The sequence below is a fragment of the Phocoena sinus genome, chromosome 3 (genome assembly GCF_008692025.1).
Source record: "Phocoena sinus isolate mPhoSin1 chromosome 3, mPhoSin1.pri, whole genome shotgun sequence".
NCBI lineage: Eukaryota > Metazoa > Chordata > Mammalia > Artiodactyla > Phocoenidae > Phocoena > Phocoena sinus.
Genome location: NC_045765.1, coordinates 160,727,948 through 160,755,850, shown reverse-complemented (window position 1 = coordinate 160,755,850; position 27,903 = coordinate 160,727,948). Strand labels below are relative to the sequence as shown.

Sequence of the window (27,903 nt, the reverse complement as noted above, 5' to 3'; positions counted from 1 at the left end):
AGTGTGCATTTCATTTGGGTACCCACCTCGTTCATCTAAGGAAGTTGGCTGGCCGGTTTGTTCTCTGTTGACCATGGCTCTTTGGTGGTCTCAGCAATGTAGTTGCTGATTGAGGTTTGACATCACACACATCTATTATTTTCTTCTCTAAGCCTTCTTCCCTTCTGTATTTCATCTCTCCAGTTAAGTCACCTTCATTCAAACCATCTTTCAAGCTTAAAAATCTCACTTAGTCTTGATTCCTCCTTCCTGTGTGCCAATTTTCAGATGATATCTAGGCCTGTTGAGTCTCGCAAAGAGCCCTGCAATCTGCTCTTTCTTCCCTTCATTCCAATCACTAGACCTTCAGTTTGGGCCCTCAGTCCCTCTTGCCTGTAGGAGCCTTTCACCTGGGTTCAAATCTGTGCCCTGAAATTGTGTAGCTTGGGATAAATCACCTCTTTGAGCCTCTGTTTCCTCCTCTTAAAAATGTTGACAGTAATAATACCTATTTCATAGGTAGCTGGAAGTGCTAAGTGAACACAGTAACCAGTCTAGTAATGAATGTTCATTATTTGTATCCTTACTGCTGCCCCTGCCATTATCAACCCCCTCTCCCCGACCCCACCAATACTGCAGATCCAATCTGACCAGTCTTCTCTCTACTTAAAATCTGGCAGGGGCTCTCATCAGCTACAAAAGCCAATTCTAACTTCTGAATGAGCCATAAATGCCCTTCTCAATCTTGACTCTCTTTAAAGCCACATCCCTGAATATGATCATCTGTTCTTTATGTCCCTGGCTTTCTCCGTGCTAACTGAAAGAGCCCATATTCACCTTCTCTACCTGACCAACTCCTACAGTTTTTCCTCAAGATTGTGTCAAAGATCTTCAGCTGCTTCCCCATATCCATTTCTTCTGCTTCCTTGGTGGTAGAACTTCTAAATTTTACCATGTTTTGATGGGGAACCTGTTTTCCTGTAATAAAGAATACATATCCCAGAAGCTAGATATGACCATGTGATTAATCTGTGCCTAGTGTTAGGTAAGTGGATATTGTGTATGTGCCTTCCAGAAAATGTCATTAAAGGGAAGGAGCATGCCCATTTCTCCCTTCTTTCCTTCTTAATGTTGACTGATGGCTGGAACCTGAGCAGCCATCTTGGACCAAGAGGTAGAAAGTCTTATTTGAAAGGTGACAGTACAGAAAGATAGAAGCAACTTGGATCCTCATCTGTACTGGCCTACTAGTATAACTTTTGGTAGATTAAAAACCCAACAGTGTATCGTACTGTTATTTTGGGACTTCTGCTATTTGCAGAAGAACTTATTTCTAAGAGATTAAAGTCAAGAGTCATTCTTCATCTATGCCCTCAACACCTTTTGTGTATCCTGCAATTATATTTTTTATCAAATGACATATCTATGCTTCATTCAGTTCTCTTATCTGTAAAAGAAGGATAAAAAAAAAAAGAAAAAAAAAAAGAAGGATGAAAATAAGAGCCTCCATCTGAGGGTTGTCACCACAAGTGAGACAGTACATATAAAATGCTTATTAGGACCTTATCTTACTTAGAATGAGTGATTGATAAATATATAGGCTTTATTGTTGTTGCTGCTTTTTCTATCACTACCATTTCTGTATCATACGTTAGCAATGACCTCTTCAAAATCTGGGTCTGTGTTCTCCCAATGTTCCAGCTCAGGGTTTGACACATTAAGCAGATGTTAGCTAAGTGCCTTCTATCAATGAGTTTAAAAAAACAAATGAATGCAACTTGTCAGAAGCGTTGAAGTGTAGAATTTTAAAGCACAACTTGCTAGCCAGGAAAATGCAATTCTCAGACGTTTTTCTGAGGGAAGCATGATTGACTGATGGCCCCAAATGCTGTGCTCTCATCCATCACTGCATTTACCCCAGAGCTTTGCCTCCCATGGCTGTTCCCAGCCAATGACTGACCATGGCAGGGATACAGGGTGAGACACAGGACTGTTTTGTCTTTGGCTCTCTGACTCTTCCCTCTTGGCTTTGCCAGAACTTTCGTAGAACTACACTGCAGTTTAAGACTCTTTCTACCTTCCTTCTGCCCATCTCTCCTTCACAAGCATCAGGCATGTTGTTCTGACAGCTGTCCCTGTATCGTCCTGCTCCTGACACATTCGTCCTCACAGATATTTTCCCAGTAAATCACTTGCACATCTAATTCTGTCACAGTATGTTTCGTAGAGGACCCGAACTAACATATACAATGGTTATTATTAGTGTCCATTTAGATTAAGAAAGGAGGCTTCTTTATATGAACTTAAATATTGTAGTAAATTGTATTACTGTTTCAAAATATTTGCTGCCCCTTGTTGAAGGAGGACTGTGCATCCCTTTTCATTGATCCCCTTGGCCACGTCATTTCTCCTGCTAATGAAATTTGAGTAGAAGTGATGTTTCTTCCAGGTGGAACCTTTAAGAGACATCATTTGGTTTGCCTTGTTCTACTCTCCTTCTGCCACAAAGTTCACAATGCATGCAGATAGAAACTGTACCATGAGGGCGTGATCTACATTGGACATATAGCATGAGTGAGGGGTAAGCTTGTATTATTTGTGTTGCCTGAGAGATTGTTTGTTACTGCAGCATAACCTTCCCTAGGTAGACTGATACATACGCTGAATTTAACTTAGTAGAGCAGTCAGCTATAACAGGAAGAGTCTACATTAAGAGCTAAAAGCAGGACCCTTCCATCCGAATCAGGGCAAGAACTTATGTTGAAGTTTCCTGTGAAAGGAAAAGTAACTGATAACATTTCTGATTTTATTATTGATTCTATGAATGGGTCTGAGGTACATCTCTTTCACTTAAAATGAAGACGTCTTTCTCTATATTCTCACATTTGTTTTTGTGCTAGGTGTTAGATCACCTGACTGCTTCTTCTAAGATTTTCTTCAGTGGAACAGAGCCATCCCACTGGTCAGGAGACTCAGTGCACAGTCCAGATCCTTAGTTTATTATGTACCCTGACCACAGTCGAAGTCAGTGGAATAAAAAACTCATTTGTAGTTCCCCAAAAGTTCCTCACCCTTGTACACTTACAACCCTGTTCCTTTTTATCTTGTCCTTTATCTACTGCGTAATGCTCCCCAAACTCATCCTCTGACCTTACTCCAAGGTGGAGCTAAGTGGAAAGTGGTACTTTGCATTCTCCTTTAATTACTGTTCTACTTCATTTGCATAGATCTTCTTTCATTACTGTATTATCACGATAAGGGGGGCCTCCAAAGCCAAGGTAACTCAGAGTGGTGCATGTTTTGTTCAATTTCAGCTGTATCTTTGCTCCATTTCAACAGTTTCAAGTGTGTTCTCTGCTCCCCCCACTTTTGTGGTGGAAAGAATGTAAAGTTTCTATAGTTCCCTGCAACTCAGAGTGGTGCATGTTTTGTTCAGTTTCAGCTGTATCTTTGCTCCATTTCAACAGTTTCAAGTGTGTTCTCTGCTCCCCCCACTTTTGTGGTGGAAAGAATGTAAAGTTTCTATAGTTCCCTGCTCTATATTTTTTTGGTCTGCTTTTCACTATGGTTCTGTGGTCTCCTAGAGCCATACACTCTTTCCTAAAGTCCTTAACTAAATCTCTTTAATTTCCATGAGCCCTGATCCCATCTTCTCCGATATAATCAATTCCAATTAAATCAATAATGCCACACTCTGCAGTAAGGATTTTTTCTGAAAGTTTTGCCCATATTTTTTCAGTCAATCCTCTGCTGTGTTAGAAGTACCATGTAACATCAGAAATTGGTTTTTTTTCTTTTTTTTAAAAATAAATATCAGCTTGGGCTTATGAATTTTTAAAAATTTTTAGGACTCATGATTAAAAGTTTCCTAACTCTGACTTTGGGTTTGAGATGAAACTGACTCTTCTCTGCTCCTGGATGATTCATTTTTAGGTTCAGTGACCTGTGGCAACCACAGGTGTAGCAAAGTCCAAGAGTTCCAGAGTTATGTCAACAGTGGTACACTTTAGAGCTCAATGTTGAATTGGAGCCAAAAAATTATTTAGATGATTTGGTTCATTGAACACTATGAAAATCCAACTTTGATTTCTAGGGCCAAATTTAAGGCTTGGTCTGCTCTATTAATGGTGACACGCACAGAGAGAAATATAGAACCCTTTTAAAGCATTTTTGAGTGCTTTGGGTCGACAAGGCATCTTATTAACAAAAGTCACTTTTGTCGTAAGCGTTTATAGGAGGTTTGAAACTATCGCTGTTGGTGGGAGCTACTAATGCTAATAATATTAGTTGCTATACAAATTATCTTGAATTTAGAAAAAAACAACCTGAATTCATGCCATGACTAAACTTTGGGTTGTGTTTATGACAGGGACCTCTATTTTCCCTACTTTTTAGGGAAGGAGAAAACCATAGTATTTAGTCCCTATATCTTTATATATATTTCTTGGCCATATAAAAATACAGCAAAGAGGGATATTTCAAGACATCTTAATGTTTCTAAATGGATTTCTTCCAGGAACATTAGGAAGTAATGCCTTTAAACTACTTGAAACGGGGTATTATTTTAAAGAGCTTTAACTCTTTGAAATATCCTTAGAATTTATTTTATGTGGTTGAAACACTTTTGGCCAGTGTTACATTTCTTTTTCCTCCTGTTTAAAATTAGATATATTAACAGTGTTTTCATTCAGTTTCTAAAAATAATTCTGTTTTCATAGAGAGATTTTATGCTGGAAATAATGTTCTAGGAGGTCCTTTAAAATCTGAAATTGTAAATTCAAAACTCATTTTGTAATTTGTTTTCTTAAATTTAATTCTTGCCGGTTGTCCACCTGTCTTTTTTCTTTCTGTTTTGGATAATGTATTTGATTGCTATTTTTAGGCTCCTTTGAATGTTCTACCAGATTTTCCAGGTGACCCAAATACAATTTAAGAGAGATGTGGATAGGATATTGAACAGAGTTTCCTTGGACTTTTAAAATTCATTAAAGTTAGAGAAAAAGACTAAATAATCTGACTGAAAGTAATAGTCTTGTTCTCATTCAGGACTTACAATGCTTTAGAAGTATATTCGTCTATTAATCATTTAGTTACAGAAATAATGTTTTGGAATGAATCTTAGTGACTATACCGATGGTAAACATTGATCATGAAACATAGAAACAAATTTTTAAGCAGACATTATTCTTTAGGATGAGTTTTGTCCTCTGGAGTGGTCACATGGTAAGAATGTGCAGTGATTCCAACATGTTACCACTGCTCAAACAATTTTGGGTATCCTTGGAATTGTCTTCAGAGTCTCTGCGCCACAGAAAGAAATGAATCTTGTATTTTAGGCACATTTCACTTTTGACCCCAAATTGTACCCCGAGCCTGATCATCCATTTTATTTGTGTCTTGGCTCCTCATTTATTTTGTAGTAATCAGTAAACACATCTCTAAAGAACAGAGGTTTGTTGCCATTTGTGTTCTAAATGTTTTAAACTATGAAATTGCAAAAGGAGGAAGTCCAAAAACTATGTGAATCAGTGGCAGCATACTGGAAAAGGCATGTAATTCCCTGAGCAAATTACCTTGCAAGGAAGAACATGCATTTGGATATACGTCTGGTGCGTTGGGGAAATCAGTCTCATTGCATTTGCAGTGTAACGTTACAGAGGGGGAAAGCTAAGTATAGGCTTTAAAGAGTCCTGCAGGTTAGTCAAAAAGAGCTCCACTACCTGCTAACTGTGTGATTATCAGGTGTCTTTCTGAACTACCATTTCCTCAGTTTTGAAGTGGCATTGTGAGAAGCAACCTTGTATTTTAGGGTAAGCACTGGTGGTGAGACACTTCAACGCCTGGCGTCACTTCAGGATCAATAATGGTGCCATAAATGAGGTTGGGGTTATCGGAATGTTTGTACATAGCTCGTAGAATGCTTTATTTAGCTTCTTGTTAGTGTAGCTGTGTTATTGGCTATCAACCGTTACATTATGAAACAAATAGACACGTGATGAAGTTTCTTGTAAAGTTTTTAAGAAGGACCAGATCCAACTGTCGACTTCTTAGAAGTCTGTTGCAAAGAAATCAAGGTTTGGAAGGAAAAACATTAAAATAATGATCCTTTGTGAAAAGATCTTTAGAGATTGTTGTGTTGTATGTATAAAGTCCAACCAGACTGGGTCTGATTTTTCTGTTTGGAAAGGAAACTCACACTATGAACTAACCCTTCAATTGAGGGAAGAACTCCAATCCACAACAACTCACATAGTTTGGAATTTGAGTTTACCTTAAGAGTTTGTTGGTTTTACCTGAAAAAGAAAAGGAAGGGGCGATTATTAGATCTCAGAGCTATAAAAGAACTCCCCCTTTCCTACTTTTAGGTTAGAGTTTAGCCCAATCTCTCTTGACCACAAAAATGCACTTGATAATTACATTAGGTAATTCTGATGTTTTGCCATGTATGGAAGATTTTAGTGTTGCCCTATATTATCAGAAAGAATTAAGTTTCCTTAGCTAACTGGAAGGTTTTCATTTTCTCTGACAGTATCACATTTCTTTCAGATAGATCATTACGATTCCAGGACTGACCTCTAGAAGGACCCCTTGAATTCACATTACTGCATCCATGTCAGTTTTCAGTCTTTGCTCTGTGAATGAAGCTGATATCAACAGATTTTCCCTTGAACTGCAACAGACTGGGTCAGGTAGATTACCTGCATTTATTGTGGAACACAGTAAATTAGCAATCAGTTGCAGTGTCTGGAATGGGAGGTTAACTCCCTGAAAAAACAATGGAGTCAAAATATACCTTATATTCAAAATGTTAAGTTTTATATTATTTACATGTTAATTGAAGGCATTTTTGATGCAGTTGAAGTTTAAGAACCAGAATTTTTTATGATACGTATTTGTAACCACTAATTGTTAAAAAATGTTATATTGACATATGCAAGGTTTCCTCCTGAATTTAGGCATTACCTGAAATAAATAAAGGGAGGTAGACAACTCATTAGCTGGGAAACTTTAACAAAGAAAGCGATCTCATATCTCAGTTTTCTGGATATTTTGCATCAACGTGTTGGCCTGTAAAGGCCTGAGAAGTTTATGTAATTGCCTCCATTCACCATTTCAATTAGCTCACGTAAGTGCTCCGAAAAACTTATTTACTTACCGAGCTGAAACGTAAGGTCTTGTTTTGTGTAGGCGATCTGTTTGGAGGAGATAGGCCAGTTGCTTAGGCCTGTGGTACACCCTGCTGCTGCTCAGTGGGCTTACTTTTCTACTCTTGCTCATAGATTTGCTGGATTAAATACCTACTAACATGAGGTCCATAAGATTCCCATTCTATAGGTTCTGAGCAGTCTGTCCTCTTACTAAGGACAGTATTGGAAGGATTCTGCATGTGTTTTGATTGCTTTGAATGACCATTCATTTTATCATGCGAATGTTCACTCCCTGCCTTGGGAGAAAATTTTTGGCATTAAACAGAAGAAGTGTACGGCTGATTTATTCCTTTATTATTTTTCATGCCTTTCAGGTGCTAGAACTTGGCCACTAGAATGGGGTCTAGAATGGTAGCAGCATCATATGACAGAGAACACGAGGGAACACTTAACTGCGACAGGGTCGTTGTAAAAATTGTCACTGTTTCCAGCTGGCTGTTCGTTTTCTCCATAAATCGTATACTCCATATGATTGATTATCTGTATGTTCTATTGCTCTGGCTTCCTAGGTCTGCCCTTCCCATCTGGAATTAAATGAGCCCACATAGGCCTCATTCTTAAGTCTTATTGCATCTCATGTTCTTTGCTGCACATTCTATCCAGTGATTCTTAAAACCCTTCACTGACTTATCACATGTAACACCCTTTCCCAAAATGTGTCCCATGTAGCCGTATTCAGCATGTAAATATTACTCAAAAATAGTTCTTTGTCTCAATACTGGGCAAAATCAAAGTTGAGAATGGTTCTTTTGGCTGGATGTATGAAACTATAAATACAATAGTAGGAGCTGTGGCTTCTCGGGTGTGTGTGATAGTTTTCCGTTTTGTTTTGTTTTACAAGAGCAACTTCTCAGACATACCTCATGACACACACTTTGCGAAACAGTGAGCTAAGATAAAGCTGCAATTCCTTTGCATGTCATACAAGGCTACTGCCTGGCTGAGGAAATTCACCTTCTACCATTCTCGTCCTTTGGACAAGACATATTAGCCATACCAACCTACTTAACCTTTCCCCAAGATACTGCCCTGCTGACTGACTACATGATCTTCCCATCTTCCTAGAATATCCATCCCTACCTCTGAGACGTCTTCTCTGACAATCCCAAACAGCACCCAGCAGACTATTTTCAGTGCTTCTTTGATGCATGGAGTATTCACTCACTGAACATTTTTGAGTTTTGAGTCCTGTTCTCAGGTTCTTTTTCCATGGCTTAGTCATTCTTTACTTCCTTGGTCCCCTTCCTTGTCACAGTCTTAACTCTTCTTCATATTTGCTTTCCTCCTGCCTACCAGAGTGGCCTGCACAGAGTAGGAAATCAGTGTGCAATGGCTGTATTCACAACCCTTGAATGTCTGTGTGTTATGCTGTGATCGTTGACGTTACGTGTTTAACTGTGTCAATATTTTTACCTGAAACTGTGTAGAGGGCAGTAAGTCAGGAGATCTGAGATCGTTCATTTCTCTACTTAATCTTGAATATGGAGTCTAACTTTATTGAGCCTCAAGTTGCTTATCCTTAAAATAAGACCGAAACAGTCTTGGGGGTACTTAACAGCTCTCAATTTCTGTAACACTAAATCAGCTTTGCAGGTGTTCTTTAAGTAATGAGTTGGTTTGCAAGTGAACTGGGGGAAGACAGATATTTTTCTCCCTCACTTCTCTCCTCTCATATCTGATGGGACTAAATCCTTTCTTGACCCCATTTTTTTGACCCATAAAATGCAGCGTGATATTGATGCCAAGGTTTTCACTAAACTTTGTAATTTGAGAAACACAAAATATGGTTATGTGTTTAAAATAATATGGCAAAGGGTTTTGTTATTGTATTTTTGTAAAATCTTACTCAAGGTTTTTGAAACAATGATTTTTCTGGTGTTTAGTGTCTGTCTCAGACAGTTTGACTGAAAATATTTCTTATGAAGATGAAAACACTCCTACTCAGTGAAATGTTTCATCTTCAGCAGTTTGCCCTGAAAGAGCTCATCTGTGTGTTGAGAAGTCTCCTTGCTTAAACTCCAGTTACAGAAGTAGAACCATAGGTCACCATACTGTAGGGCACTGCTCTTCATGAGGGGTTGGACAAGGAAAACGCTTGTTTAAGCATTTGAAACAAGATGAAATGAATGCTTTTCAGCTAGGAGAAGGCTCATGAACTGGCCTCCGAGCCAGTGTTCCACATGATAAATCCTGACTGCAGTGGAAGCAGCTTGTCATTAAGTGCGCAAGCTGGGAAGTCTCGGGTCTAGCACTCCACACCTGCCATTTTATATTCTTCTGTTGCAAAGCCACAAATTAAATATGGTCCTTAACTTTAAAAGCAGCACTTTTTAATGCCCATATTAAGTTCTTGTGGTGAAAATGAAAATATAAAATACCTCTCTCATGTTGGCTAAATCATCGTCATTTCCCTATCATCATCAACGGAGAGTAAGTAAAATCTATAGCTCATCAGTACCATGTGATTGTTTTCGAGGTAGATTAATGATTATGAAATATAATTACTGTCCTCAAGAAATTTCTGGAAAGGAGAGATACTGAATGTGTAATAGATATTTTAAAAGATGTGGGCTTTAATTCTAGTCTGTTTCTCAATGAATTCTTTTTTAAGTTTGGGGAGACTTCTTTTTCATTCTGGTAAGAACACTTAACATGAGATCTACCCTCTTAACAAACTTTTAAGTGTGCTAGACAGTACTGTTAACTATAGATACTGTGGTGTACAGCAGATCTTTAGCACTTAACCATCTTATGTAACTGAAACTTTATACCCTTTGAAAAGAGAGTCCCCATTTCCCCCTCCCCTCCCCTCTTGGTAACCATCGTTCTACTCTCCGCTTCTATGTGTTTGACTCTTACAAATACCTCATTTAAGTGTAATCATATAGTATTTATCTTTTTGCGGCTGGCTTATTTTATTTAGCATAATGTCCTGAGGTTCATCCATGTTAACACATATGACAGGGTTTCCTTCTTTTTTAAGGCTAAATAATATTCCAGTGTATATATAGTGTATATATATATATATATATATATATATATATTATATATATATATATAGCACATTTTCTTTATCTATCTAGGAAAGGCAGATTAAAACCACGATGAGATATCACTTTGCACCTTTTAGGATTTTAAAAAAGAAAAGTATTGGTGATGATGTGGAGAAATTAGAACCCTTGTCCACTGTTGGTGAGAATGTAAAATGTTGCAGCCACTATGGAAAACAGTATGGAAGTCCCTCAAAAATTTTAAAATAGAATTACCATATGAAATACCAGCAATCCCACTTCGAATATTTATCCAAAAGAATTGAAATCAGGATCTTGAGGAGATATTTTACATTCCCATGTTCATTGTAACATTCACAATGGCCAAGATATGGAAACAACCTAGTTTGGGGAGAACTTTATTAAAAAAGTCATCTGTCATCAAAGGGAGAAACAAGGTTTTTAACAGCATGTTTCAGCATGTATATCTCAGACCACCATGTGGATTTCGTTTCTGAACTACCATTCTGACCAACCATTTTTTTTTAATAGGGGGGAAAGAAAAGGACATTAGCAAATCCTGAATTTTTATTCCTCTTCCAGTCTCTTGCCCTAACCTCCGTTTCTCTTTAGCTTCACGTCCTCAGAAAGATGACAGTGTGAAGAACACCATTCACCTGGAACATTAAGTGTGCCAACCTCTCTTCAATGCTTTGGTCAGAGATGGTCCTGTGACTTTGTTTCTCATTCATCTTCTACCTCCTGCATAGGAGATGGAGCTGTCCTCCTGCCTGCACTGACAGCCTTGCCAAGTTGGCCGAGGGAGGCTGAAGGGATATACATCTCATTACAGCCTCTCACTGCCAAATTCTAGTCAGTTTCAGCAACATATGTGAAAAGCTCCAAAGCAAACACAGGGAGAGGAAATAAAAATTAAATTAATCCTCTCCAAGGATAACTAAAGCATGGATGCATTGATCTTGAGTTTACAGGATGGAAATCAGAAAGACTTTGCTTGGTTTTTAATGATACTGGTGTTCAGATTCCTGATTCTTCAACCCAGAAAAAAAGGATATATATAACTAGACCAAGAAAATCTAGGTTCCCTACTAATGTCTATAGATGTAAGGAAATATGCCTCAACAGTTGATATTTATAGACATCTTCAAGATGATGTATGTGAGTTAGTCATCCTGCGAAACCAGCCTCTGTTTTGAGAGGAGAAGAATCAAACTCTTTCTTTGAGCATATTAATGTCAAAGAACAAAAGGGCATTTGGATATCACGTAATTTCAGGCACATACAAATGGCTTGAATTTCTAACTCCTCATTTCTTTTCAACCTGAGATTAAAAAAAAAAAAATTCTTCTACCTGAACTATTTTTCTATTTTTTATTGAAATATAGTTGATTTATAATATTATATTAGCTTCAGGTGTACAACATAGTGATTCAATATTTTTATGGATTATACTCCACTTAGAGTTGTTCTAAGTCCTCATTTTTATGAATTGAGAAAATTGGTGCGGGGCAGGGCCCTCTAATTTTCTTTTCTTTGGATTCTTTATTACCATACAGCTGACCATCTGAAATATTTTTGACCAATTTCTGGACTCTTAGTTTTCTGACCAACATCTTACAGGCAGCTACAGAAAAAAATATAGCTACATACTAACGTGTTTATGGAAGTTGAGTTATTTGGAATCAGCTTAATTGAAAATCTTGGTTGTTTTTTCACTGATCCTCACTGAAAGGCATGATTAAAGAAAAACTTCATTTAGTTTTACTAAATGCTAATAAAATACCCTCTGAGTTGAAACCGAAGTCAACAGTGACTGGATGGCTATGGACTGTACTTTAGCCAACCCAGGGCAAAGCTTCTTACCATCTCTATTTTAGATGTGATTAGAGTTTTAATTATGGTTTTCCACTTTGTTTTTTGAATAAGTTACACATTATTCTGGTTACTTTGCTAGGAGACTGTCTCTCTATTAATTAAGATTGGAAAATACAGGAATTCCCTTGAGGTACAGTGGTTAGGACTCGGCGCTTTCACTGTGGTGGCCCGGGTTCAATCCCTAGTTGGGGAACTAAGATCCCACAGGCCACACGGTGTGGCTGAAAAAAAAAAAGCTTGGAAAATAAAAGCACCCATAAGGTACTATACTGATTTCGTATTTTGTTTTTTAGAATTTTGTTCCTCTCACACTCAAATATGAAAGCTAAAGCATATTTCCTGAATATAGTTGTAGAAAATTATATTTTTTCCTTAAAAATAACAATATATACTACAGTGCCAATATCTCTTGGAAACATGAGCATTGAATGAATTTTTAGTTGGTAATGGCTTACAGGCTTCTGTTTTTTTTATGAAGTCTTGAGGACTGTGTACTATTGCGTAGAATGAGAGTCCATCAACCACATATAACAACTCAATCATGAGAAAAAAATGAGATGGTGATAAAACTGAAAATGGAATAAAACACATTTGCACCATTTATGGAATTGAGAGACAAAGGAAGAAGGTTTTTTTTGTGCAATAAAGATATGGTCAAAACTCCTCATTAATTGCTTGGAGAAGCAGAAGGGTAGACAATATATATATATCGCAGGTGATAGAAACAAGTTTTAATTGAACATTTGTTCTCTATGGAACAAGTGTCCTCATTCACAACTACGTGCAATTTTGTCCAATGCTTTGGATATTCACTTCTGCAAACTACAGAAGCAACTGAGGACAAGGCTACTGCTACATGATGACTTTATGTGTGTTTTAAGAAGGTAATTCTTCCTAAGACATTTTATTTCTAGTTGTCAGAAAATTATTCTAAGTATTAAGTTCATCAGAAGAAAGAAATGTCACTGCCATTTTGGGGGAAAATTTTTTAATAAATAAACACTCATCTCTGGAGGTGATGAAGTTATAATAAAAAACAGATGGCTTAGATGTGAATCATAACTCCTTAGATTTGGTGCTCTTGTGCAATACACAACCTGAACAACTGTACCAGTTAGCTATTCTAGGTGATAAATACTATAGGAGTCAGAAATCTAGTAGTTTCATCTTCCTAACCTATAGTCAAATAGAGAGGAAAGAACCAGGCTTAAATAGATCACATGGTCTTTTATTGGTTGTGTTTGGATTTCAGTAGACTTCTGATTAATATATCCAAAACAGAGGAAAACAGCTGTAAAAATGAGATGTCAGCCAGAAATAATTAGGCAGGTAATTTGTGCTGAATACATGTTTGCTCAAGCCCATTGCTATCATCAGTGTGAGCAAGCTTTAATCTATGTCAGTGACATTGATCCAAATGTGTGGATTTCTGAAAATATGTTAGGATGCTCTCTCAGTGCATCGTTTTTCTGAATTTTATTAATTGATTATTAGGTACTTTGTTATTGTGCTGAATGCTTTCTATATATTATCTTAGTGAATGGCTGTAATAATTCCATGAGGATTTACTTTTAGTTATTCCCATCATCTAAACTTAAAGATATACCCTATGTGGAACCCAAAGTCCATGCCATTCCTGAGAAGGTAAATGAAAATAAAAAAAAGATTAATAGCTTTTTTATATGCCAACAAGAATCAGGTGGGAAAATGTAATTATTAAATGATACAAACAAATGGGTATGCATAGCATTTAAGAATAGGTCTGTCAAAAGATCAATGTGAAGAATATTACTAACTTGGTAGGAACATAAATTGGTACAACCTTTCTGGAGGATAATTTTACAGTTTGTGTCAAAAGCTTTTATAAAAAAGTATACTCTCAAAATAATCAACTTCAATGTGAGGATTTATCCAAAAGATGTAACTAGAGAGGTAGCAAAGGATTCTCTACAGATTGATCCACTTTAGCATTGGTTCTGCTAACAACTGAAATAATATATTCATCAATAGGAGATTTTGTAAAGTGCATTTATATGCAGCTTAAAAAATGATGTTGTAGAAGAAAGATTCTTTTGAAAATGTTCTACACATATTGAAAAATATTTAAAGGGCATTATTGAAAATGTATGATTACAAATTTATAAAATTAAATATGTATTTGTATACCCACACACATACACAGGGAAAAGGCTAAAAAGGCTAAAATGGTTTATGCAAACCTGTAAATAGTAGTTACCAATGGGTGGTGCAATAATGGGTGATGTTTATTTTTTCTGCTTCTGTGGATTTTTTTCTATTTTCTATAATAAACTATATTGCTTTTATAATCAGAAAAAGATGGTTCAAAAATATGGATTTAATATAGTCATTTATCCTATGATTACATTTGAACCAAATATAAAGATGGGTTAATGTTGGTTTTTTTTTCGTGTTTACCTCAGTTTTACATTTTCTTTTTGCCTTTGTTAGGAAATACAGGGATAACTAGAATAAGAACAGAAGGAAAAAAGCATTTTACTTTTTTGAAGGTAGAACATAACTGATGCTGCCTAAGCAGGATGATTTCTCTCAAGAAATAAAAAAATCTCTGCTTTGTTTCATTCAGACTAGGTTTATGTAGTTTCAGTCAGACTAGGTTTATGTAAACACATTGTGTCAGTCACCCAGATGACTCAGGTCTGCATTAGTCAGAATATGCTAACTATTGTAACAAACAACACCTGAAATATTAGTGATTTAATATAATAAAAGTTAATTGCTTGATTACTTCGTAGACCATTATGGTCAGAGTCAGGGAAGGGGGAGGGAAACTCTGTTCCAGTGTCATTTAGACATTTGGGAACCCAGGCTTTGTCCTTCCTGGTCAACATGTGGCTGCCAAAGTTGCCACAAAATAAGAGGTAATCTCAGGCTCCTGCAAGTGAGTTTATTGCCAGGTATGAGGTGGCCTCAGTCACTTCTGTTCACATGCCATTGGCCAGAACTCAATCACATGACTGTAGTTAAATTTAACTGCAAAGGAGGCTGGGAAATGTAGCCTTGTTACTGAACACAAGTTTGTGTGCCTGACGCACAGTGAGGCCAAATAATACTGAAACGTCTGAGTCTGGAGCAGAGAAAGGTTTATTGCAGGGCCATGCAAGGAGATGGGGTGGCTTGTGCCCACAAAATCCTGAACTCCTTGAAGGGTTTCAGCAAAGAATTTTTAAAGGCAAGGTGAGGGAGGATCGTGATTAGTTGTTGAAAAACTTCTTGGTGTTGGAATCATTTGTTCTTGTAGCTGTCCACGTCAGTCAGGTCACGATGTTCATATAAACCTTTAATAAAACAAATGTTATTCTCTGTTCTTCAACTTTTTATCTTTATATGAATGGCCTCTTAAAGGTCAGAGCCCTGAGAATAAGCTATCTTGTATATTTCAGGCTATAGGCAACATTCTCTTACAGAAGGTGCAGAGCCAGCATAACTAAGCACAGGCAACAGAGTACAAAGGTTAAAGTAAAAAAAAATAACAGATCTAATATGGAGTCAGATTTGTTCTTCCCTATTACAGTCTTACTGTGTTTCCAGGAGGAAAACAAAACAGGTTGGATGAATATATAACACATGTCACTACCTCATCCACCTAATATATCATCATACCCAGATAAAAAGGATATTTTGTCTTTAATTATAGAGAATGGTATTTCAATACCCTATTTTACTTTGGCATATAAGTAAAATATTGCTTTTAAATTTTATTCTAAGTAACTTGCCTAAAACCATTTTTTTTTTTTACAGTACATTGTTCTAAAACTTTTATATCCAGCTGAGAAAAAAACAAACTATTTATCAGGGAGTCATTGGTGCCCAAAACATGATAACATATTTCCCCTGACAGAACTCCCAAACGGCACTTGGTTAAGAGGAAATGTTTGTGCAGGCTACAACTTAACGGATGGATAGAGTCTGTTACCGCTGGCTTCCAAAGTGTTTATGTCTGATTGGAAACTCTTCAGCTTGTGTCAGATGCTGGAAAAACACTTTACTGTCTGAGATATTCTATTTGTTGAAGATGGCAGTAAAAGAAATTTTGAACATATGGAATTACCTGGTTCCATTTTTCAGATCTAGAGCTTTAGGCGATGTCTGGTCATAATAAGTAAAATGTAGCTTTAATTATCCTTTTAGTAATGTTTACGGAAACCAAGGGCAGGCTGTAAACAGAACAAGAGAGCACAGTAAAAGGTGAAGGTATTATTGCTGATATTGCTTATTCTTTTGAAACATAGGAAGTTTCCATTTCAAATGTAGAATTAAACCACTGCTTCGGGAGCATCGAGAGTGTTATTGGAGACCTAAAATTTGTCTTTTGTTTTTTGTGAAGCTCTCAATTGACAAAGAATGGTTTATTGTTGTTTTAAATTAATCAGCTCTAAATGTGTCTTTTCAAATGCTGTTACCATACCAAGGCACTTTTGGGTCATGTAGATTTATACCAGGAATTGTGTGTGAGATACATCGGTTCAACATGGCAGAGTAGAAGGACATGTGCTCATCCCTCTTGTGAGACCACTGGAATCACAACTAACTGCTGAACAGTCATTGAACAGGAAGACACTGGAACTCACCAAAGAAGATACCCCACATCCAAAGACAAAGGAAAAGCCGCAATGAGAGGGTAGGAGGGGTGCAATCACAATAAAATAAAATCCCATAACCTCTGGGTGTGTGACTCACAAATGGGAGAAAAATTATACCACAGAAGTCCACCCACTGGAGTGAAGGTTCTGAGCCTCATGGCAGGCTTCCCAACCCAGGGGTTGGGCAATGGGAGGAGGAATTCCCAGAGAATCAGACTTTGAAGGCTAGCAGGATTTGATTGCAGGACATTGACAGTACTGGGGGAAACAGAGGCTCCACTCTTGGAGGGCACACACAAAGTAGTGTGTGCATTGGGACCCAGGGGAAGTAGCAGTGACCCCATAGGAGACTGAACCAGACCTACCTGCTAGTGTTGATGGATGCCCTGCTGAGGCAAGGAGTGGCTGTGGCTCACCATGGGGACAAGGACACTGGCAGCAGAAGTTCTGGGAAGTACTTCTTGGAGTGAGCCCTCCTGGAGTCAGGCATTAGCCCCACCAAAGAGCCTGTAGCCCAGTGCTGTGTTGCCTCAGGCCAAACAACCAACAGGGAGGGAACTAAGCCCCACCCATAAGCAGACAAGTGGATTAAAGTTTTACTGAACTCTGCCCACCAGAGCAACAACCAGCTCTACCCAGCACCAGTCCCTCCCATCAATAAGTTTGCACAATCGTCTTAGATAGCCTCATCCACCAGAGGGCAGACAGCAGAAGCAAGAAAAACTACAATCCTGCAGCCTGTGGAACGAAAACTACATTCACAGAAAGACAGAGAAGATGAAAAGGCAAAGGATTATGTACCAGATGAGAGAACAAGATGAAACCTCAGAAAACAATTAAATGAAGTGGAGATAAGCAGCCTTCCAGGAAAAGAATTCAGAGTAATGATAGTGAAGATGATCCAGGACCTTGGAAAAAACAATGGAGGCAAAGATTGAGAAGATGCAAGAAATGTTTAACAAAGACCTAGAAGAATTAAAGAACAAACACCTAGAAGAATTAAAGAGCAAACAAACAGAGATAAACAATACAATAACTGAAATGAAAAATATACTACAGGGAATCAATAGCAGAATAACTGAGGCAGAAGAATGGATAAGTGACCTGGAAGACAGAATGGTGGGATTCACTGCTGCAAAAAGAATAAAGAAAAAAGAATGAAAAGAAGTGAAGACAGCCTAAGAGACCTCTGTGACAACATTAAATGCAACAACATTCACTTTATAGGGGTCTCAGAAGGAGAAGAGAGAGAGAAAGGACCTGAGAAAATATTTGAAGAGATTATAGTCAAAAACTTCCCTAACAATGGAAAGGAAATAGCTACCCAAATCCAGGAAGCACAGAGAGTCCCAGGCTGGATAAACCCAAGGAGAAACATGCTAAGACACATAGTAAATCTAACTGACAAAAATTAGAGATAAAGAAAAATTATTAAAAGCAATAAGGGAAAAATGACAAATAACATACAAGGGAACTCCCATAAGGTTAACTGCTGATTTGTCACCAGAAACTCTATAGGCCAGAAGAGAGTGGCACGATATATTTAAAGTGACAAAAAGGAAGAAGCTACAATCAAGATTACTCTTGCTGGCAAGGATCTCATTCAGATTCGATGGAGAAATCAAAAGCTTTAAAGACAAGCTAAAGCTAAGAGAATTCAGCACCACCAAACCAGCTCTACAACAAATGCTAAAGGAACTTCTCTAAGTGGGAAACACAGGAGAAGGAAAGGACCTACAAAAACAAACCCAAAACAATTAAGAAAATGGTCATAGGAACATACATATTGATAATTACCTTAAATGTCAATGGATTAAGTGCTCCAAACAACAGACACAGACCCATATATATGCTGTCTACAAGAGACCCACTTCAGACCGAGGGACACATACAGACTGCAAGTGAGGGGGTAGAAAAAGATATTCCATGCACATGGAAATCAAAAGAAAGCTGGAATATTGATACTTATATCTGATGAAATAGACTTTACAATAACAAATGTCACAAGAGACAAGGAAGGACACTACATAATGGTCAAGGGATCAATCCAAGAAGAAGATATAGCGATTATAAATATATATGCACCCAACATAGGAGCATCTCAATACATAAGGCAGATGTTAACAGCTATAAAAGAGGACACTGACAGCAACACGGTAATAGTGGGAGACTTTAACACCTCCCTTACGCCAATGGCCAGATCATACAGACAGAAAATTAATAAGGAAACACAAACTTTAAATGACACAGTAGAGTAGATAGATTTCATTGATGTTTATAGGACATTCCGTTTGAAAACAGATGATTACACTTTCTTCTCAAGTGCACACAGAACATTCTCCAGGATAGATCACATCTTGGGTCACAAAGCAAGCCTCAGTAAATTTAAGAAAATTGAAATCATATCAAGCATCTTTTCCCACCACAATGCTATGAGATTAGAAATAAATTACAGGGGAAAAAAACGTAAAAAAACAAAACACATAGAGAATAAACAATATGTTACTAAATAACCAAGATGTCAGTGAAGAAATCAAAGCAGAAATCAAAAAATACCTAGAGATAAATAACAATGAAAACATGACGATCCAAAACTTATGGACTGCAGTAAAAGCAGTTCTAAGAGGGAAGTTTATAACAATACAGTCCTACCTCAAGAAATAAGAAGAATCTCAAATAAACAATCTAACCTTTCACCTAAAGAAACTAGGGAAAGAAGAACAAATAAAACCCAAAGTTAGTAGAAGGAAAGAAATCATAAAGATCAGAGCAGAAATAAATAGAAACAAAGAAAACGATAACAAAATCAATAAAAGTAAAAGCTGGTTCTTTGAGAAGATTAACAAAATTCATAAACCTTTAGCCAGACTCATTAAGAAAAAAAGTGAGAGGACTAAAATAAATAAAATTAGAAATGAGAAGTTACAGCGGACACCTCAGGAATACAAAGCATCCTGAGAGACTGCTACAAGCAACTCTATGCCAATAAAATGGACAACCTGGAAGAAATGGACAAATTCTTAGAAAGCTATAACCTTCCAATACTGAACCAGGAAGAAACAGAAAATATGAACAGACCAATCACAAGTAATGAAATTGAAACTGTGATTGAAAATCTTCCAGCAAACAAAAGTCGAGGACCAGATGGCTTCACAGGTGAATTTTATCAAACATTTAGAGAAGAGCTAGCACCTATCCTCCTCAAACTCTTCCAAAATATTGTAGAGGAAGGAACACTCCCAAACTAATTCTATGAGGCCACCATCACCCTGATACCAAAACCAAAGCTACTACAGAAAAAGAAAATTACAGACCAATATCACTGATGAGTATAGCTGCAAAATTCCTCAACAAAATTCTAGCAAACAGAATTCAACAACACATTAAAAGGAACATACACCATGATCAAGAGGGATTTATCCCAGGGATACAAGGGTTCTTCAATATATGCAAGTCAACCAATGTGATACACCATATTAACAAATTGAAGAATAAAAACCATATGATCCTCTCAATAGATGCAGAAAAAGCTTTTGACAAAATTCAACACCCACTTATGATAAAAACTCTCCAGAAAGTGGGCATAGAGGGAACCTACCTCAACATAGTAAAGGCCATACACAATAAACCCACAGCAAACATCATTTTCAATGGTGAAAAACTGAAATCATTTCCTCAGGAAGAGGAACAAGACAAGGTTGCCCACTCTCACCACTATTATTCAACATAGTTTTGGAAGTCCTAGCCATGGCAATCAGAGAAGAAAAAGAAATAAACGGAATACAAATTGGAAAAGAAGTAAAGCTGTCACTGTTTGCACATGACATGATACTATACATAGATAATCCTAAAGTTCCACCAGAAAACTACTAGAGCTCATCAATGAATTTGGTATAGTTGCAGGATACAAAATTAATGCACAGAAATCTCTTGCATTCCCAGACACTAACAATGAAAGATCAGAAATAGAAATTAAGGAAACAATCCCATTCACCATTGCAACAAAAAGAATAAAATACCTAGGAATAAACCTACCTAAAGAAGTAAAAGACCTGTACTCAGAAAAGTATAAGACACTGGTGAAAGAAGTCAAAGATGACACAAACAGATGGAGAGATATATCACGTTCATGGATTGGAAGAATCAATATTGTAAAAATGACTATACTACCCAAAGCAATCTACAGATTCATTGCAATCCCTATCAAATTACCAATGGCGTTTTTTACAGAAATAGAACAAAAAAATCTTAAAATTTGTATGGAGACAGAAAGACCCCGAATAGCCAAAGCAACCTTGTGGGAAAAAGCAGAGCTGGAGCAATCAGACTCCCTGACTTCAGAATCTACTACAAAGCTACAGTAATCAAGACAATATGGCACTGGCACAAAAACAGAAATATAGATCAATGGTACAGGATAGAAAGCCCAGAGATAAACCCATGCACCTATGGTCAGGTAATTTATGACAAAGTAGGCAAGGGTATACAGTGGAGAAAAGGCAGTCTCTTCAATAAGTGATACTGGGAAAACTGGACAGCTATATGTAAAAGAATGAAATTAGAACACCCCCTAACACCATACACAAAAATAAACTGAAAATGGATTACAGACCTAAATGTAAGGCCAGACACTATAAAACTCATAGAGGAAAATATAGAACACTCTATGACATAAATCAGAGCAAGATCCTTTTTGATCCACCTCCTATAGTAATGGAAATAAAAACAAAAATAAACAAATGGAACCTAATGACACTTAAAAGCTTTTGCACAACAAAGGAAACTATATACAAGATGAATGACAATGCTCAGAATGGGAGAAAATATTTGCAAATGAATCAACAGACAGAGGATTAATCTCCAAAATATATAAACAGCTCATGCAGCTCAATATTAAAAAAAAAAACCCAATCCAAAAATGGGCAGAAGACCTAAATATACATTTCTCCATAGAAGACATACAGATGGCCAAGAAACACATGAAAAGCTGCTCAACATCACTAATTAAGACTACAATGATGTAATCACCTCACACCAGGTAGAATGGGCATCATCAGAAAATCTACAAACAACAAATGCTGGAGAGGGTGTGGAGGAAAGGGAACACTCCTGCACTGTTGGTGGGAATGTAAATTGATACAGCCACTATGGAGAACAGTATGGAGGTTCCTTTAAAAACTAAAAACAGAATTACCATATGACCCAGCAATCCCACTACTGGGCATATACTGTGAGAAAACCATAATTCAAGGGTCATGTACCACAATATTCATTGCAGCTCTATTTACGATAGCCAGGACATGGAAGTAACCTAAGTGTCCATTGACAGATGAATGGATAAATAAGATGTGGCCCATATATACAATGGAATATTATGCAGACATAAAAAGAAACAAAATTGAGTTATTTGTAGTGAGGTGGATGGACCTAAAGTCTGTCATACAGAGTCAAGTAAGCCAGAAAGAGAAAAACAAATACCATATGCTAACACATATATGTGCAATCTAAAAAAGAAAAAAAAATGGGTTTTTAAGAACCTAGGGGCAGGACAGGAATAAAGATGCAGACATAGAGAATGTACTTGAAGACATGGGGGGGCGGGAAAGGGTAAGCTGGGATGAAGTGAGGGAGTGACATGGACGTATATACACTACCAAATGTAAAATAGATGGCTGGTGGGAAGTAGTCACATAGTACAGGGAGATCAGCTCGGTGCTTTGTGACCACCTAGAGGCGTGGTATGGGGGGGTAGGAGGGAGATGCAAGAGGGGATATATGTGTATGTATAGCTGATTCACTTTGTTATAAAGGAGAAACTAACACACCATTGTAGAGCAATTATACTCCAATAAAGATGTTATAAAAAAAGAAAAGAAATGACACATGCACCACAGTGTTCATTGCAGCACTGTTTACAATAACCAGATCATGGAAGCAACCTAGATGCCCATCAGCAGAAAAATGGATAAAGAAGATATGGTACATATATAATGGAATATTACTCAGCCATAGAAGGGAATGAAATTGGGTCATTTGTAGAGACATGGAAGGACCTAGAGACTGTCATACAGAGTAAAGTAAGTCAGAAAGAGAAAACCAAATAATCGTATATTAGCACATGTATATGGAATCTAGAAAAATGGTACAGATGAACCGGTTTGCAAGGCAGAAATAGAGACACAGGTGTAGAGAACAAATGTATGGACACCAAAGGGGCAAAGGGGCGGGGTGGTCATGGTGGGATGAATTAGGAGATTGGGATTGACATATACACACTAATATGTATAAAATAGATAACTAATAAGAACCTGCTGTAAAATAAAATAAAATTTAAAAAAAAAAGGAATTGTGTGTGAAAGTGAGGCTGGGCAGCACCAGAGGTGAACAACTTCTGGGAAACATGTAACCCTGCTAGGCCATGCCCTCTGCTACCCCAAGACGGGACTTTGCAAGAATTTCCACCTAAAGCTTTCTGATATACTGCATCTGACCCCCAGGTCCCATGGGTGAGTCCCTTCTTTAAGCAGGTATAAACTATGCATTCTGGGACACCATAAAGAGGGTGGAAAGTTTAATGTGTTTGAGAATGAAAGAAATTTGTTTCACAGCAGAGCAGAGGTCCTCCAGGAAGCATGGCTGTAAAAAGGCAGCCGTAATAATGTAATGTTCTCCTCATAAAAGCACAGGCAGTGAGAGGCATGGCTTTTAAAAGAATTAAGTTGTTTTAGACCTAGAAGAATGATCCTTCTCTTGAATAATGCAAGTTAGAGGAAAAATTGTTCAGCTCATTATTTTACCAAAATCCTCACCCTTAATGATTTTATTTTGTAATTTAAGGATACGAAGTTGAAGTCCATCACTTCTTTCACCTTCCTCCTACATGTTTGGATCACTTAACTTCCTTAAACTGCAGTTTCCTTGTATGGAAAATGAAGAACCCACAGGGCTTTCCAAGGGCTCTGTACAGAGTAAAATTTAAGAAAATTTAAGAACACAAAGCCTTTTTAAAAGTTGAAGTGATGAAATATTTTAACAATTTTCCCACATTGGTTGAGATAATGTAGACAATTTTCAATACAGTTTAATTTTTTAAATTGAGGTATAATTGACATATAACATTATATTAGCTTCAGGTGTACAGCATAATCGTTCAGTATATGTATATGATATAGTTTACATTTTAATCGTTAAAATGCTATCCACCCCTGACTCATCCCTCTTTTCATCCATCCATTCATTTCCCAAATAGTCATTGCTGATGTGGTTCTCGTAAAGTCCCTGTGCTAACTTATGGGGGTGTATAAGTACCTGCTAAGTCTAAGTACCTGCTCTCAGGGAATTTATGGTCTGGTCTGGTACGGGAGGGAGGCAAATGATATTATAAAGTGATGCATACTATGAGAAAGATATATGCAAAGTAGTATAAAGAAGAGGTAAGTGGTTTAGATCCCACCTTAACCCAACACTTTACCTGATAGCAGTGTCGTTGTAGACAGAAGTGTATCTTCAACAACAACAAAGCCTTCCTCTTGAGTATAACCAAATAATAAAATTCATGAATGCATTTGGGGAAATGATTTTTCAGATTCTTCATTACGTTCATAGTGTGAATATAAGCGGGGATACGGTCTATGAACATGACATTAAGTACCTAAAAGGTACAAACGCATCTTGCATGTGCTTTCTGCGTTTGCATACAGGGAAGGTACAAAAGGATTTGGAAGCAAGTGGAGGTACTGCAGCTGAATGGAGGGGGGCGGGTCTCAAGATTATATGAAGAAGGTAATCATAGACAGCATCTCAAAGCACACATCGGGAATAACTTTACCTGAAAGGCTGCGACGACTATTTCAGGTGAAAGGAATGGTATCTAGTATAGTGCACACGTCAGAAAGAAATGCGTGCGGGGGATAGTAGAATATTCCGTCTATTTCTTCAGGGCTGGCAAAATAGACTGGGTGTCTTGGAAGGCTACAAAGTGCAGGCTTTTAATAGAGTCATACCTGAGTTCAAATCCCAACTCTGCTACTTACCGTATGTATGACCGTGGCCACTTCTTTTAACTCTTGTGTGCTTCAGCGTCCTCATCTATAAAACGGGGTGAAGTGCCTTATTCGCAATGTTGTTGCCAGGATTCAATGAAAGAATATATAGGGAGGGAATTTAGCACTGTGCCTGGCACATAAGAAGCACTCAATAAATGTAGTTATTATTATGGTGTGTTCTGCATTAGACCTTGCTGTGTGTTATTATGACCTAATCTCAGATCTGCAGTCACCAGCCTGGTAGTCAAGGTAGGCAGCTGAAAGCAGAGCAGATGTGCAAATGTACAAAAACCATACCTGGAAAAAAAAAAAAGTTTTTAACAATGTCCCTGTTGGTCTCTTTGTCACAGAACGATGACCAGATGTGGTTTTTCAGGAATGCCCTTAAAAGGGGCATGTGGACTCTATATACGAAAACTGGTATTGGACACTAGTTCCAAATGCATCCAGTTTAGCTCTCTGAAAGGCTTTTCACTGGGCTACCTGTTCACTCCAAGTACTTTAGAATGTAAGCAATTTTGTTACAGACCAGAGTTCTTGGCCTTCCTCAATCAATGGAAATTGATAAGAGGCCAGATGGGAAATTCAGGTAAGGCTTTGCTGGGGCCCCTGGGGCAGCAGAGGGGAGCCAGAACAGGTAAGAGTTTCCCTTGCTCACTCCCAGAGGAGGGGAGCGAGCTCGCTCCTTATATGGGGTGAGGGCAGGGCTGCGTCCAGGGGTCAAGCTGGAGGGGTGGCTCAGGTGTTTTGCCCACCCCTTTGGTTGTCTTGAGTGCAGGGGACATGAGCAGTCCTCTGCTTTCGATCCCTACACTGTGTTTTTGCTCTCGGCTCTTCAGAAGTGACAGTTGGGTTCTTTTTGATCTTTTGGCTGATTGTCCAGAATTGGCCCCAACTGCACATGTACACAGTTATTTTCAGTCCCTTATAGTTTCTTTGTATTCTGTTGCTGGAGGAGACATTTTTCCAGGTGCAAGCATTGCAGCAAAGGGTCCCAGGCCCCAGGCCCCAGCCTGTCTCAATTTCACACTTGCTGTCCTGCCCTTGATGTGCAGGTGAGATGGATTCTTCACTGAGGTCCTTTAAGATCATAAAGAACTAAGTTTATCTTTCTCTTATGTTGTCCATTACACTCAGGTTTAGAAAGCCCCCTAGCTGACAGAGCCAATGCATTTACATAATTAACTGTGTTAGATAAATCTGACAGTATTTAAATTCTCTACTAGCAGTGCAGTAAATAGGCTTAGTATCAAACCAAGCAACCCCTCTGTGGTCCCTCTGTCTAAACTCCCCCATCTTGTTTAGGAGCCATATTATCTGAGCAGGGGCCTTGTTCCTACTCAACTTGCATTTGCTTGATTTTTTTTTTTTTTCCCTCTCCCAGCTACTCTCTGTGTCGCAATGAACAAAGTATACTGACCTCTAGGGATATTATTTTAACCATTGCATTTTATCTAAGACTTAAACACACAGAATTAAAAAACCTCAAATTATATAAGTTTCAGTATAATTTAGAAGGAAATACGGACTTTTTTGGACCTATATCTTTAGTTACTGGAGTTTTAATAGCTTGGAAGTGCAGTGATGCTTGAAAATGTAAATTTTTGGAAGGAAGAAGTTTCGGAAATTGTGACCTACTTAACTTTTAGTGGATTGGACCGTTGAGCCAAGAGGCATGGTGACCACCCTCTGGGGGGCTTCAGATTGTCAAACTCCACGCCTAGGCTAGTTATAATTAAGTGAAGGTAATCTCTATCTGGGACAGAGAAACTCTAGAACCAGTCACGTGGGTTTAGCTTCTATGTAGTGTTCCAGGGGAGGCTGTCCTCATCTCTGAACTCAAGGCCTGGCAGGTTGTGGATCTTACGTGTTTGTTGAATGAATTAGGATACCATACTGTCTGCTTCCATAGTAAAATTCTCTCTTGCCCCCCTTAAAGGCATACTAAGTGAAATCATTAGAAAGAATCACAATCCAAGGCCACCCCGGATTAGAATTGGTGGCTATAGTAATAACAAAACCCCTTTACAGGAAATCCTGTATTTGGAAAATCATTAGAAATAAATCCATATGGCTGATTAGAATTCAAAAGCCCTAATTATAACTACTGCCTTTTCCTTTTCAGACTTCTGAGCTTAACTCTTGCTATCCTGTATCACCTTAGTGGATCCAAATTGTGGCAGCAGAAAAAGACATTCAGAGACCAGAAGCCCCGGTGTGAGCAGCCTGTGCTCCTTTCCACTTAAGGCTGCTCCCCCACCATTCTAATTCTGCCACGCTCCATCAGAGAGGCCTGCACGAACTTGTTTTTACTAATTAGTACCAATTCTAAATGCATTTAATGCAGTGTGGGAAGAGAAATGGATAATCATTTCATAGAACTGTAGGACCTCCCATTTTGTTGTAATAGTGATACCACTGGTCTGGTGTGATGGCTCTTAGCTGGTACGGCACCGCTCTGAAAGCAGTGTGGGGGCCAGCCTTGTGAGTATGCACTTGGTTATCACAATGACTGGAGGAGAGCTACTGGAATTCAGGGAAGGACAAGGGATGCTAGTGGCCTGCAATGCATAGAAGAGTTTTTCATAACAAAGACAATGAAGAAATGTTTGTGAGCTTATTGGACATTCAAGTAGGTTAAAAAATATTGTTAATAATTATTTGGGTGTAGGATTTAACACCCATGTCTATGTAAATGTGAAGTTTTTTGTTTTTTGGGTTTTTTTGCGCAGAGTGAATATATATTGAATTTTCCAGGAATGAAACTACCATGTATATTGAGGGATGGTAGGACCTGGAGTCGGAATTTCCCCAGGAGTTGCTGATGCTTTCAGACAGTCCCATCCGTCACAGCTGCCGTGCTGCTGTGGCACAACAGGCACCAGCACCTCACGCTTGGGTCTGCATTTGTAGCTCTTGCAATCAAGGTAGAAGAACACGACAGATTACATACTTAAGGCATGGCATTTTATTAGTATTTACTTTTCTTCTATTTCTCCTATGTTTATATAGTTAGGGCATTATATTATTTCTTTTGAAATTATGTGTGAAGGTCAATATCTATGAATCTCATTTTAGGATAGCAAAGGGGACACAATCAGACATTTATTCCAGGAGTGTTGGGTTGTGTTGGCAATGGCAGCCACTGATTTAGTGCCTATCG

General features: G+C 38.0%; 1 protein-coding gene across 2 annotated transcripts in view; it reads left to right on the top strand.

Annotated features, from left to right (window-relative positions):
- FBXL7 (F-box and leucine rich repeat protein 7) overlaps positions 1 to 27,903 on the top strand; it is a 422,210-nt gene that overhangs the window by 170,382 nt on the left and 223,925 nt on the right. The gene's annotated exons all lie outside the window — the stretch shown is intronic.